This window comes from Giraffa tippelskirchi, chromosome 7 (genome assembly GCF_054371585.1).
Source record: "Giraffa tippelskirchi isolate mGirTip1 chromosome 7, T2T-mGirTip1v1.2.pri, whole genome shotgun sequence".
NCBI lineage: Eukaryota > Metazoa > Chordata > Mammalia > Artiodactyla > Giraffidae > Giraffa > Giraffa tippelskirchi.
Window position 1 is genome coordinate 43,240,273 of NC_137281.1, and position 12,227 is coordinate 43,252,499.

Here is a 12,227-nt window from a genome sequence, read left to right on the forward strand (position 1 = left end):
CTGAGTGAGATGGGAAACTCTCAGAGAGTTTTGAACAAAAGAGTGACATGATCTCTCTTGCTTCTTAACAGAGTCTCTCTGATGCTCTGTTGAAAATATCCTGAAAGGGAGCAAACTGGAATCAAGGAGAGCTGAGGGGTCATGTTACGTTGGGCCAAGATTTAAATCAGAGTAAGTGTTGCTTGTATATTTTTGAGATTAATTGTTTGTCTGTTGCTTCGTTTGCTATTATTTTCTCCCATTCTGAAGGCTGTCTTTTCACTTTGCTTATAGTTTACTTTGTTGTGCAAAAGCTTTTAAGTTTAATTAGGTCCCATTTGTTTATTTTTGCTTCTATTTTCAATATTCTGGGAGGTGGGTCATGGAGGATCCTGCTGTGATTTATGTCGGAGAGTGTTTTGCCTATGTTTTCCTCTAGGAGTTTTATAGTTTCTGGTCTTACGTTTAGATCTTTAATCCATTTTGAGTTTATTTTTGTGTATGGTGTTAGAAAATGTTCTAATTTCATTCTTTTACAAGTGGTTGACCAGTTTTCCCAGCACCACTTGTTAAAGAGATTGTCTTTTCTCCATTGTATATTCTTGCCTCCTTTGTCGAAGATAAGGTGTCCATAGGTGCGTGGATTTAACTCTGGGCTTTCTATTTTGTTCCACTGATCTATATTTCTATCTTTGTGCCAGTACCATACTGTCTTGATGACTGTGGCTTTGTAGTAGAGCCAGAAGTCAGACAGGTTGATTCCTCCAGTTCCATTCTTCTTTCTCAAGATTGCTTTGGCTATTCGAGGTTTCTTATATTTCCATATAAATTGTGAAATGATTTGTTCTAGTTCTCTGAAAAATACCATTGGTAGCTTGATAGGGATTGCATTGAATCTATAGATTGCTTTGGGTAGTATACTCATTTTCACTATATTAATTCTTCCAATCCATGAACACGGTATATTTCTCCATCTGTTTGTGTCCTCTTTGATTTCTTTCATCAGTGTTTTATAGTTTTCTATATATAAGTCTTTTGTTTCTTTAGGTAGATATATTCCTAAGTATTTTATTCTTTTTGTTGCAATGGTGAATGGTATTGATTCCTTAATTTCTCTTTCTGTTTTCTCATTATTGGTGTATAGGAATGCAAGGGATTTCTGTGTGTTAATTTTATATCCTGCAACTTTACTATATTCATTGATTAGCTCTAGTAATTTTCTGGTAGAATCTTTAGGGTTTTCTATGTAGAGGATCATGTCATCTGCAAACAGTGAGAGTTTTACTTCTTCTTTTCCTATCTGTATTCCTTTTATTTCTTTTTCAGCTCTGATTGCTGTGGCCAAAACTATGTTGAATAGTAGTGGTGAAAGTGGGCATCCTTGCCTTGTTCCTGACTTTAGGGGAAATGCTTTCAATTTTTCACCATTGAATTCCAGAAAAATAAACAACCCAATCAAAAAATGGGCCAAAGAACTAAACAGACATTTCTCCAAAGAAGACATACAGATGGCTAACAAACACATGAAAAGATGCTCAACATCACTCATTATAAGAGAAATGCAAATCAAAACCACAATGAGGTACCATTTCACACCAGTCAGAATGGCTGCTATCCAAAAGTCTACAAGCAATAAATGCCGGAGAGGGTGTGGAGAAAAGGGAACCCTCTTACACTGTTGGTGGGAATGCAAATTAGTACGGCCACTATGGAGAACAGTGTGGAGATTCCTTAAAAAACTGGGAATAGAACTGCCATATGACCCAGCAATCCCACTGCTGGGCATACACACTGAGGAAACCAGAATTGAAAGAGATGCATGTACCCCAATATTCATCGCAGCACTGTTTACAATAGTCAGGACATGGAAGCAACCTAGATGTCCATCAGCAGACGAATGGATAAGGAAGCTGTGGTATATATACACAATGGAGTATTACTCAGCCATTAAAAAGAATACATTTGAATCAGTTCTGTTGAGATGGATGAAACTGGAGCCCATTATACAGAGTGAAGTAAGCCGGAAAGAAAAACACCAATACAGTATACTAATGCATATATATGGAACTTGAAAGATGGTAACGATAACCCTATGTGCAAGACAGAATAAGAGACACAGATGCATAGAACAGTCTTATGGACTCTGAGGGAGAAGGTGAGGGTGGGACGTTCTGGGAGAATAGCATTGAAACATGTATATTATCATATGTGAAACAGAACACCATTCCAGGTTCAATGCATGAGACAAATGCTCAGGGCTGGGGCAATGGGATGACCTAGAGGGATGAGATGGGGAGGGAGGTGGGAGGAGGGTTCAGGATGGGGAACACATGTAAACCCATGGCTGATTCATGTCAATGTATGGCAAAAACCACTACAGTATTGTAAAGTAATTAGCCCTCAACTAAAATAAATAAGTTTATTTAAAAAAAAAAAGAAAAACAAACAAACAAAAAACCTCACTTGTATAAGTCCCTAAAGCTTCACTGCATATGAAAATCAGGCATAGATGTGTTTACATAAGAGGAAAAGTACTAATAAGGAAGGTACTGAATTGTACTCAGGCATTAATTGCTTTAACACATTGCTTAAAAAAAATGTCTTTAAAAATAAATTATTACCAGGGTTGAAAGAATCTGGGGGGTGGGGGGTGAATCAATGCATATGGCATTTCTTTTTGGCTTGATAAAAATGTCCTAAAATTGATTGTGGTGATGGTTGCCCAACTTGGTAAATACACTAAAATCACTGAATTGTACATGTTTAAATGGGTGAACTGTGTGGTATTTGAATTTTATCTTAATAAAGCTATTAATTAAAAATTTAAAAAAATCAGAGTAAGTGGTAGGAAGTATAAGATCTGGTTGTTTTGATGAGGTAGAACCAGCAAGATTTGCTGATGGGTTGGATGTAGGAAGTGACAGGAAAAACAGAGTTAAAGATGACTCCTGGGATTTTGGCTAAAGGCATCAGAAGAAGGGAGTAGCCATTAATGGATATGGGGAAGATTGTGGGAGGATTGGGCATGAGGGATTGGAGATCAGGAGTCCAGTTGGATTATGTTAAGTTTGATGGATCTTTTATACATACAAGGGGAGATGCAGCAGAGACAGTTAGATGGAGAAGACTAAAGTTCAGGATAAGGTCCATGTTGGAAATACAAATCTGGGGATAGTCATCATTTATATGATAAAGTCATGAGACTATATAAGCTTAGCAAAGGGTTGAGGGTATATATTAAAGAGAATAACTTTAAAACTGATTCCAGGGGCCTCCAACTTTCAATTTTCATTGCTTTAATTATGGGAGAATTAAGGCGATTAAAGAGATGAAGAAGCAAGTAAAAGAAGAAACTGCTGATCTAAGCTTTCATAGTGGATTTGTATTACTGCAAGTGCTCCACTTGCCAGGGACCCATCCATTCATCCATCTATCCATTCATCCACTCATCCATCCAGCTATCCATCATGCCTTTCTTTTTCATGGTATGAGTGAAAGAGCATAGACAATTACACAAAATGGGGATTCTCAAATGAGCTTTGACTCTAGTTAGTTATTCACCTAACCACCCAACTCCTTTGGCCTCACTCTCCCCTTGAGTCAACTGAGAGGACTGATCTATGAGATCTCTAAAAGCATGCCTACTCTGATGTTCTAAGATCTGGGGGATCTCAGAAAAATTTGGGAGTCCTTATTTGAATTGTCTCACATGTATCCAACTGGACAAACATGGCAAGTGCTACTCTTTGCTTCCCACTACTTCATTTATTCCTGACTGTCCATGAAAAGGCACACATACAAGATAATATCAGTCCTCTGAGTTCACTGTCTCTAGGTTCCCACATTCCTTTCTTTCCAAATTCCTTGAGCTTCTCTCTGCTTTGAGGATGACTTTGCTGTATTGAGGTGCTGACGTGCAGATGTTGGAAGGTTTGCTGAACAGGCAGTTTGGGGAGCATAGTGTCACATTGTTCAGGGGCAGAGCACAGGCAGTTCTCATCGGGACCACTTGCTGATGGATGTGCGCCAGTTGGCTCATCTCTTCTTGTGATATTATTATTTTAGAGACAAGAAAAGGCCAGCAGGTTTAAAAAAATATGTATCTCAGAAGTTGTCTTTATCATCAGTCAAGTTGTGACAGCCCTTATCCATATGCATGATACTAACTTTTCTCTGGTGTCTCTTTTGGTTGATAAGCTGGTTCTCCCACAGATGCAGACAGAAAACCCTTGTCCCTACCCTGTCCCAAATATCTGACTGGGTTTAAGGCTTAGAACTTGAAATTGGGGGTCATTTCTGGGATCTTCATATCATTTCTTGTTCGCCCTGCTATGAGAATCATGTATCTTTCCATTAACTGTCCTCTACCCTTCAAGCCATCTGCTCATTGCTAGTAAAACTTATTAAAATAGATGACCACACCCAACATCTGGACAGCTCAAACCCAGCCTGGGTCACCTTGATGGCTCCAGTTATCGGTAACGTGTCTGAAGCTTTGGCATGGACCAAGAAAGGCATAGCTAAGCATTGGCCATTGGCTTCCAGGCAGACACTGGGCCTCTGGCCATAAGCATCTTTATTTATGATCTTCCTTTCAACTCTCTCAGGCAGAGCAGTTGTCATAATAAAGTAGGTGCAATTTATTTTGGTCTTGGCAAAGGAATATCCCCCTTTCCCAGGCTTTCATCTTCGTTCTCCCTTTTTCTTTGGCATTATTTGTCAAATGACCCAAAGGTAATTTTTAATACCTTTACATCACACTGGAGCTAAGTTCTGTTTGGATTATTAATGATTAAATATCTTCTAGTCATCCACCTGCACGGTGTGTAACAAATTATCCCTAAAACGAGATTAATTCCATTACAATTTTGAATAAGAAAATGACAAGAGAATGCCCTGCAGTCTTTATAACTGAACAATTATACACCCCAAATTCTCCTGTGTATCTCAGAAATTGTTGGTTTTATGGGACGGACTTGAATCTCTCCTTCAAAGGTCATTTAGCAGGTATTTATTTAGGCTGTGTGGGGTATTAGCCTGGTGTGGAGTGCTGCAAAACTTGGTTAATCCTTAGGATCACATGGGGAGCTTTGTAGAAATGTTCACCTTAGACCTACTGAATTAGGATTTTTATGAGTGGAGCCCAGGAACAGGCATTTTTGAAAGACTCTGCAAGTAATTCTGATGCAGCCAGTCTATAAAACTATTTTGAAACCTCTACTTTGGAGAATATGAGAAGATAGATTCCTAGTCCAAAGAGAGTTTACATCTCACAGAGTCCTACGATTTACCCAGGATGCATTACCAGATAATAAAGGCTGTCAATTGTTTAGGGCAAGTGTTCTCTGTTAGGAACTGGGAAGCAACACAGGAGGTGAGCGGAGGGCAAGCGTGTGAACTTCATCTGTATTTATAGCCCCTCCCCATCTCTCTCCCTTCACCCCCAGATGGGATCATTTATTTGCAGGAGAACAAGCTCAGAGCTCTGACTGATTCTGCATTACAGGGAGTTGTATAATGATTTCATTATATATCACAATGTTACAATAACAGAGATAAAGGGCACAATAAATGTAATGCACTTCAATCATCCCGAATTCACCCCCTCCTTCCACCGTGGTGTGTGGAAAAATTGTCTTCCACGAAACCAGTTCCTGCTGCCAAAAAGATTGGGGACCACTTGTTTAGGGTGAATGAAGTTGCTTCTGAGTGAGATAATGAAAGTATGTTTTTAAAATTGTGACCAGTGTAGAGGTGAAGTCAATATTAGAAATACTGTTCTGAAGGGAAGGAAGACTTGGGATGACTTGTTGAGGACATAGGTGAAGAATGAAACTGCTCATTAAATAAAAAAGTGGGGTGCTGTGCTTAGTTGCTAAGTCATGTCCGACTCTTTGCAATCCCATGGGCTGTAGCCTGCCAAGCTCCTCTGTCTGTGGGATTCTCTAGGCAAGAATACTGGAGTGGGTTGCCATGCCCTCCTCCAGGGAATCGTCCCAAGTCTCCCACATTGCAGACAGGTTCTTTACCATCTGAGCCACCAGGGAAGTGGGGTAGTAAGTAGTTAAATTTTGATTATCCAAGTATATGAGGAATGGAGATTCTGCCCTATGGATCTCTTCCTATCAATCTAATCTACTCTAGTTTTGGTTTATTAACTTGGCTTTCATTTTATTAATGGTCTTTCTACCACACAGGTGGGCAAAGGTCGGGTATTCTGGATTTAAGTCTAGCTCTGTTTGTTAGCTTTTTTACTTTGAATAAGTCTTTCCTTCTCTCCAAGTTTCAATTTTTTCATCTGTGAAAGAAGAGATTGGATTTGGTGACTTTTAAGGTCACTTCTAGCTCCTAAATTCTATGAAAACAAAGGAGTCCACTTTCTTGCCTTGGCAAGGACAGTTTAGTGGCCATGGTGGAGTCTTCTTTCACACTGAAGGATCAGGCAGGACCTTAAGTCCTCATCCTGAATATTATCTCCCATGTATCAAGGACTGAGTTGAGAAAGGTGTAAGAGATTTGGTTGAATATTATTGGAGCACAGGCTAAGCTATGGAAGATTATTTCTTCTAAAAAGGCTAAATATCAGTTTTGAGCTTTTTGTTTTTGGTATTTCTTTCAAAAGCAGATGCAGAAAGCAAATATACTAGTGTCTTGGGTAATTATAGTGAATGGATATTATGCTTAATTTGTAATGTATTCTAATCATTATTATCTGAGATAATGGAGAGGGCAGTGTCAGTTACAAATAAGAGTTCATTGAGCACCTTTATCTGGAGTCTCCATGCTAATTCAAATCATCATGTTGACCCCAAGTTGGAATACTCTGGAAATTCTCTTTGTTGCAATTAGGATTTTTTTCATTTCATTTTCAAATAGACAAATGGTAAGAACCACCTTGCATTCCCTGAGCCACCAGATTGATGAGTTGGGTGGTCGGTGGTAAGGAGGTTACAGGGTGGGTGTTGGGCCATTTTCTCTAGTGTCTTCAGTATGGGTCATGCCTTTGGTCCAGCTAGCCACACATTAGAGGTGGTCTTTTTGGCCTGGTCAAATCACTTAAAACCTGCAAACTCCAAGCAAACTTCCGTAGCTCATCTCATTCCTCTTGTTTCTGATCCAACTATACCCTCTGCTGTTTATGGAACACTTAGTGGGTGCCAGGTTCTGTGTGATAAATATTCAGCTCAGTAACATTACCTTACCTCTGATGGAAGCACTAGGTCGTTACTCACATTTGGCAAAAAAGGAAGTTTACAGACTTTAATCCACTTATCTGAGATCCACAACTATTAGGAGGTGGAGCCAAAATCAAAACCCAGGTCAATGTGGGTTTTGGTCGCTTCATTCTCCTTTACTTCTTAGTTGAACTCCCATTATAGGGCTCCCCTGGTGGCTTAGACAGTAAAGAATCTGCCTTCTGTGTGGGAGACCTGGGTTCAATCCCTGGGTCAGGAAGATCCCCCCTGGAGGTGGACATGGCAACCCACTCCAGTTTTCTTGCCTGGAGAATCCCATGGACAGAGGAGCCTGGCAGGCTACAGTGGGGTCACAGAGAGTCAGACATGACTGAGCAACTAAGCACAGAACAGTTGAGTTCAGCATCGACAGTCCAATTCCTTTCTTAGTAAACACTTATGGAGTTGAGTACAAGGGTTACCACTCAGCTGCTGCCTGGCTTTAAGGGCTGGAAGGAGAATGACTGGAAGTCCCTGGAGGTCCACACCTTTCTTCTCTCCCACTACTATTAGCAGTGAGTTTTCCCTGGGCACCCACTGAAAAGAAGCCTATGGGACCACAGTATCAGCTCCTGAGCACAGAGAAGACCTGCCTCTTAATAGGAAGCAAATTTCTACTGTCTTTGTATATAATAAAGAGGGTGGATGGGGAAAGGAGTGATCATTTCATTGAGTGAAAAATAAGACATCAGAGTTTACTAGAAAATTACCTTCTTTTCCTATAGAATTAGTCTAATCATCTGAAGAAAATTTTACTTATTGGAGACCAATTATTCTAATGGTTCAATAATCTCTCTTTCTCCAAATGAAAGAAAGACAAGTCTATTATGGAAAGGAAATCAGCTTCACATCTTAAAAGACTGGGTACAGGTCCTTGAGCCACGGACTTGCCAGCAGATATTTATGATTTGATCTTATACAAGTGCAAAGCTTCAGTGGGCAGTCTCCTTTAAAGATCACTGCTATCCCCGTAGCTGCAAAGATGATGAGGAGCAACATTCTAGGTACTACTCATTTGATGTTCAGTTCAGTTCAGTTCAGTTCAGTCGCTCAGTCATGTCCGACTCTTTGCGACCCCATGAATTGCAGCACGCCAGGCCTCTGTCCATCACCAACTCCCGGAGTCTACCCAAACCCATGTCCATCGAGTCAGTGATGCCATCCAACCATCTCATCCTCTGTCATCCCCTTCTCCTCCCGCCCCCAATCCTACCCAGCATTAGGGTCTTTTCCAATGAGTCAACCCTTCGCATGAGGTGCCCAAAGTATTGGAGTTTCAGCTTCAACATCAGACCTTCCAATGAACACCCAAGATTGATCTCTTTTAGGATGGATTGATTGGATCTCCTTGCAGTCCAAGGGACTCTCAAGAGTCTTCTCCAACACCACAGTTCAAAAGCATCAATTCTTCGGCACTCAGCTTTCTTCACCGTCCAACTCGCACATCCATACATGACCACTGGAAAAACCATAGCCTTGACTAGACGGACTTTCGTTGGCAAAGTAATGTCTCTGCTTTTAAACATGCTATCTAGGTTGGCCATAACCTTCCTTCCAAGGAGTAAGCATCTTTTAATTTCATGGCTGCAATCACCATCAGCAGTGATTCTGGAGCCCAAAAAATTAAAGTCTGACACTGTTTCCACTGTTTCCCCATCTATTTCCCATGAAGTGATGGGACCAGATGCCATGATCTTAGTTTCCTGAACGTTGAGCTTTAAGTCAACTTTTTCACTCTCCTCTTTCACCTTCATCAAGAGGCTCTTTAGTTCTTCTTCACTTTCTGCCATAAGGGTGGTGTCATCCGCATATCTGAGGTTATTGACATTTCTCCTGGCAATCTTGATTCCAGTTTGTGTTTCTTCCAGCCCAGCGTTTCTCATGATGTACTCTGCATAAAAGTTAAATAAGCAGGGTGACAATATACAGCCTTGACGTACTCCTTTTCCTATTTGGAACTAGTCTGTTGTTCCATGTCCAGTTCAAACTGTTGCTTCCTGACCTGCATACAGGTTTCTCAAGAGACAGGTCAGATGGTCTGGTATTCCCATCTCTTTCAGAATTTTCCACAGTTGATTGTGATCCACACAGTCAAAGGCTTTGGCATAGTCAATAAAGCAGAAATAGATGTTTTTCTGGAACTCTCTTGCTTTTTCGATGATCCAGCGGATATTGGCAATTTGATCTCTGGTTCCTCTGCCTTTTCTAAAACCAGCTTGAACATCTGGAAGTTCACGGTTCACGTATTGCTGAGGCCTGATTTGGAGAATTTGATGTTCAGTTATTGCTAATTTTTTGGAATCTGGGGAAGTTCAGTTTCCAGAAATCAGATGCAATATTACAAGGACACAAGGGTTTCATTTTCAGCACTATTTATATAAATTTAAGGATTTGATGCAAAAGCAAATTAGAAAATGCCTCCTTAGAGGTTGTTTGATTACATTCACAGGGAAACAATCGCCTCAAACCTGCTAGGTTTTGGCTTGTTGTGTGTTTGCCACAGAGACGAATGCTAAACCAATAGTACATTAGCAGCTTGAAAAATGCACTGGGGCTTTATTTTGCATTCAAGACAAACAATGTCTCTTTTGTTTTGCATTTAAAATAAGAAAGATGCACCCATAACCCTAGCCTAACTTCACCCAGCACCTGCAAAGGGAGATGAGAAGGCTGACATAATTGAGCATGTGGCTTCTTCTCTAAACAAGGGACAAGGGCAGGTGTAGTCTTACCCTTGTTAGGGGTTTCTGGAAGAAGACAAGATTATTTTTTTTTCTTTTAAGGATGGCTGCCTTAAGGCCTTGGTTGAATTCTGTGGCTTTGTGATGCAGGCCAACAATTTAAAAAGTGGATTTCAGGCCACGGTGACCACAGAGAGGTTGTCAGTAGCCACAAAGAAACTCTACCTGGTGCAGTGAGGCTGAGGATGTTTCACCTGCAGTACATTTGGTCCCAGATTATCTCTTCTCAACCTGTGACAACACTGTCTGCTGCTGCTGCTAAGTCGCATCAGTCGTGTCCGACTCTGTGCGACCTCATAGACGGCAGCCCACCAGGCTCCTCTGTCCCTGGGATTCTCCAGGCAAGAATACTGGAGTGCGTTGCCATTTCCTTCAGGTCAGAAGAAAAATAACTTGGTAACCTCGACCAGCAAATAAAGTGGTCAAGGGTTATTTCACCTCTATGGGACTCAGAGAGGTGAAGGGACTTGCTTGCAGTCACAAAGCATATGTTGGGGAGGGGGGATCTGGAGAGAACTGTTGTCCTGTTGCTAGAGCCTCTCTGCCTCCACGCCATTTCTCCTAGCTATGGTAGTACCTTCTCCTTGCCCTAGTTTGCTTAGAGCTGGTTTTCACTCTTCTTTTCAAAGCTCAATGACCCTACATTTCTAGTGTCCTGGGTGGAACCCGGTAAAGTGGGATAGAGTATTAAGAGGTGGCAATTGGGAGATCTGGTGGTTAGACTCTGATTTTAGGATTGGGCAGAACCAAGGTTGCCTCCTATGCTATCTTAGGCAAGACATTAACTTCTCTGATCTTTGCTTGTTCACCATGAAAATGGAAATACATGTATCCTCCACTTTTTTGAAAGTTTGCTTTATACCACTTCACTTTTATAAAAGATCTACATTAGTACCTATCTTCACTAAGCAAAAGAATTCTGAAGAGGATTTTTGATTTTACAATAAAAAGCGAAAAGCAAAAATTGCTTATTCATTTTATACCATTTTGGCTTACAAAAGATTTCATAGGAATGCTCTGCTTTTAGATATGGGAAGAAACCTGTAATAATATGTATCTCAGATGAGAGAGAATGATATTCATTAAGTATACAGGAGTCAACCATTGTGAGCCCCCAGTTCACATTATGATGATTATCTTTCATAGCTTAATCCAAAGGGACTGAATGGAAGACAAAATTAGAGTGAAGGCAACTTTCGGGGTGCTGTTGGAATGTTCACATCGTGTTTCACGGTGGCTGCTTCTTTCCACATCATCTGAGACATAAATAAAACTTCACAATGGAGAAGATTATTGGGAGTCCTTGCTTAACCCAACTTCATTTTGTGTATGAGCTCACTGACTCCCAGAGACAGGAAGGGACACAGAATGCAAGTGAGGAGAGAAAGAGGAAAGAAGAGTGAAAAATAAGATGGATGAGACAAGATCCAGAGCACAGTACACAGATTTCTCCTAGCCTAGGAATTTGCTTAAAATAAAAAAAAAATTAGGGTTAGGTATGGCAAAACAAATACAATATTGTAAAGTTAAAAAATAGAAAAGAAAAAAATTGTTTTAAAAATTAAAGTTTTAATGACCTGTCTACAAAGAAAACTAAATTTATTGACTAGATAAACTTACCAGAAGATAGAAAATGAGTGTCTGATAAGATTTTCTCCTCACAGATTGGTTTCTTCCCTGACAGAATCAGAGCTCATGCTGGCACTTGTCTTTCTTCTTCGTCCTTTCAAATTGCTCTCTTTCTGGCTCTTTGATCTCTGCTTCTCTCCATCTCCTTCTCTTCAGGTTCCTGGGTAAGAACAGAAGAGAGTCTGCTAAGGCAGGTGTCCACCTCACTCAGATTCCTGCAGGACACCTCCTTCTCCATGGGGGAGACCAAGACCTCCATGGAAAGCCCTGGTGTTATACCAGGACTGTTTCCTGGCTTTCATCTGCCCTCTGTCTGGATCCCTGATAATGTTCTGGTGTCTCCTTTTCTATCACACTGTTTTAAACCTACTTTATGGTCCTAACTTTTTTTTTTAAGTAAACTTTTCTTAACTCATTTTTTCCTCTCACTTACTCTCAGGATGCTCTGTCCCCGTTGCAGCAAGGTTTACCAAAGCAGTTATCCATAACTACCATTATTACTTTCTTACCTCCTATTCTCTCTTCATGCGAATCTCTCTTACCTCATGTGAAATGCTGGGCTGGAGGAAGCACAAGCTGGAATCAAGATTGTCGGGAGAAATATCAATAACCCCAGATATGCAGATGACACCACCCTTATGGT

General features: G+C 40.6%; 1 long non-coding RNA gene across 1 annotated transcript in view; it reads right to left on the reverse strand.

The window, feature by feature from the left end:
* The window catches only part of LOC145512188 (uncharacterized), a 48,848-nt gene that overhangs the window by 20,707 nt on the left and 15,914 nt on the right, over positions 1–12,227 (reverse strand). Inside the window, exon 2 of the long non-coding RNA XR_014058382.1 lies at positions 11,576–11,744. This is a non-coding gene — a long non-coding RNA (uncharacterized LOC145512188). The remainder of the gene's footprint in view (positions 1–11,575; positions 11,745–12,227) is intronic.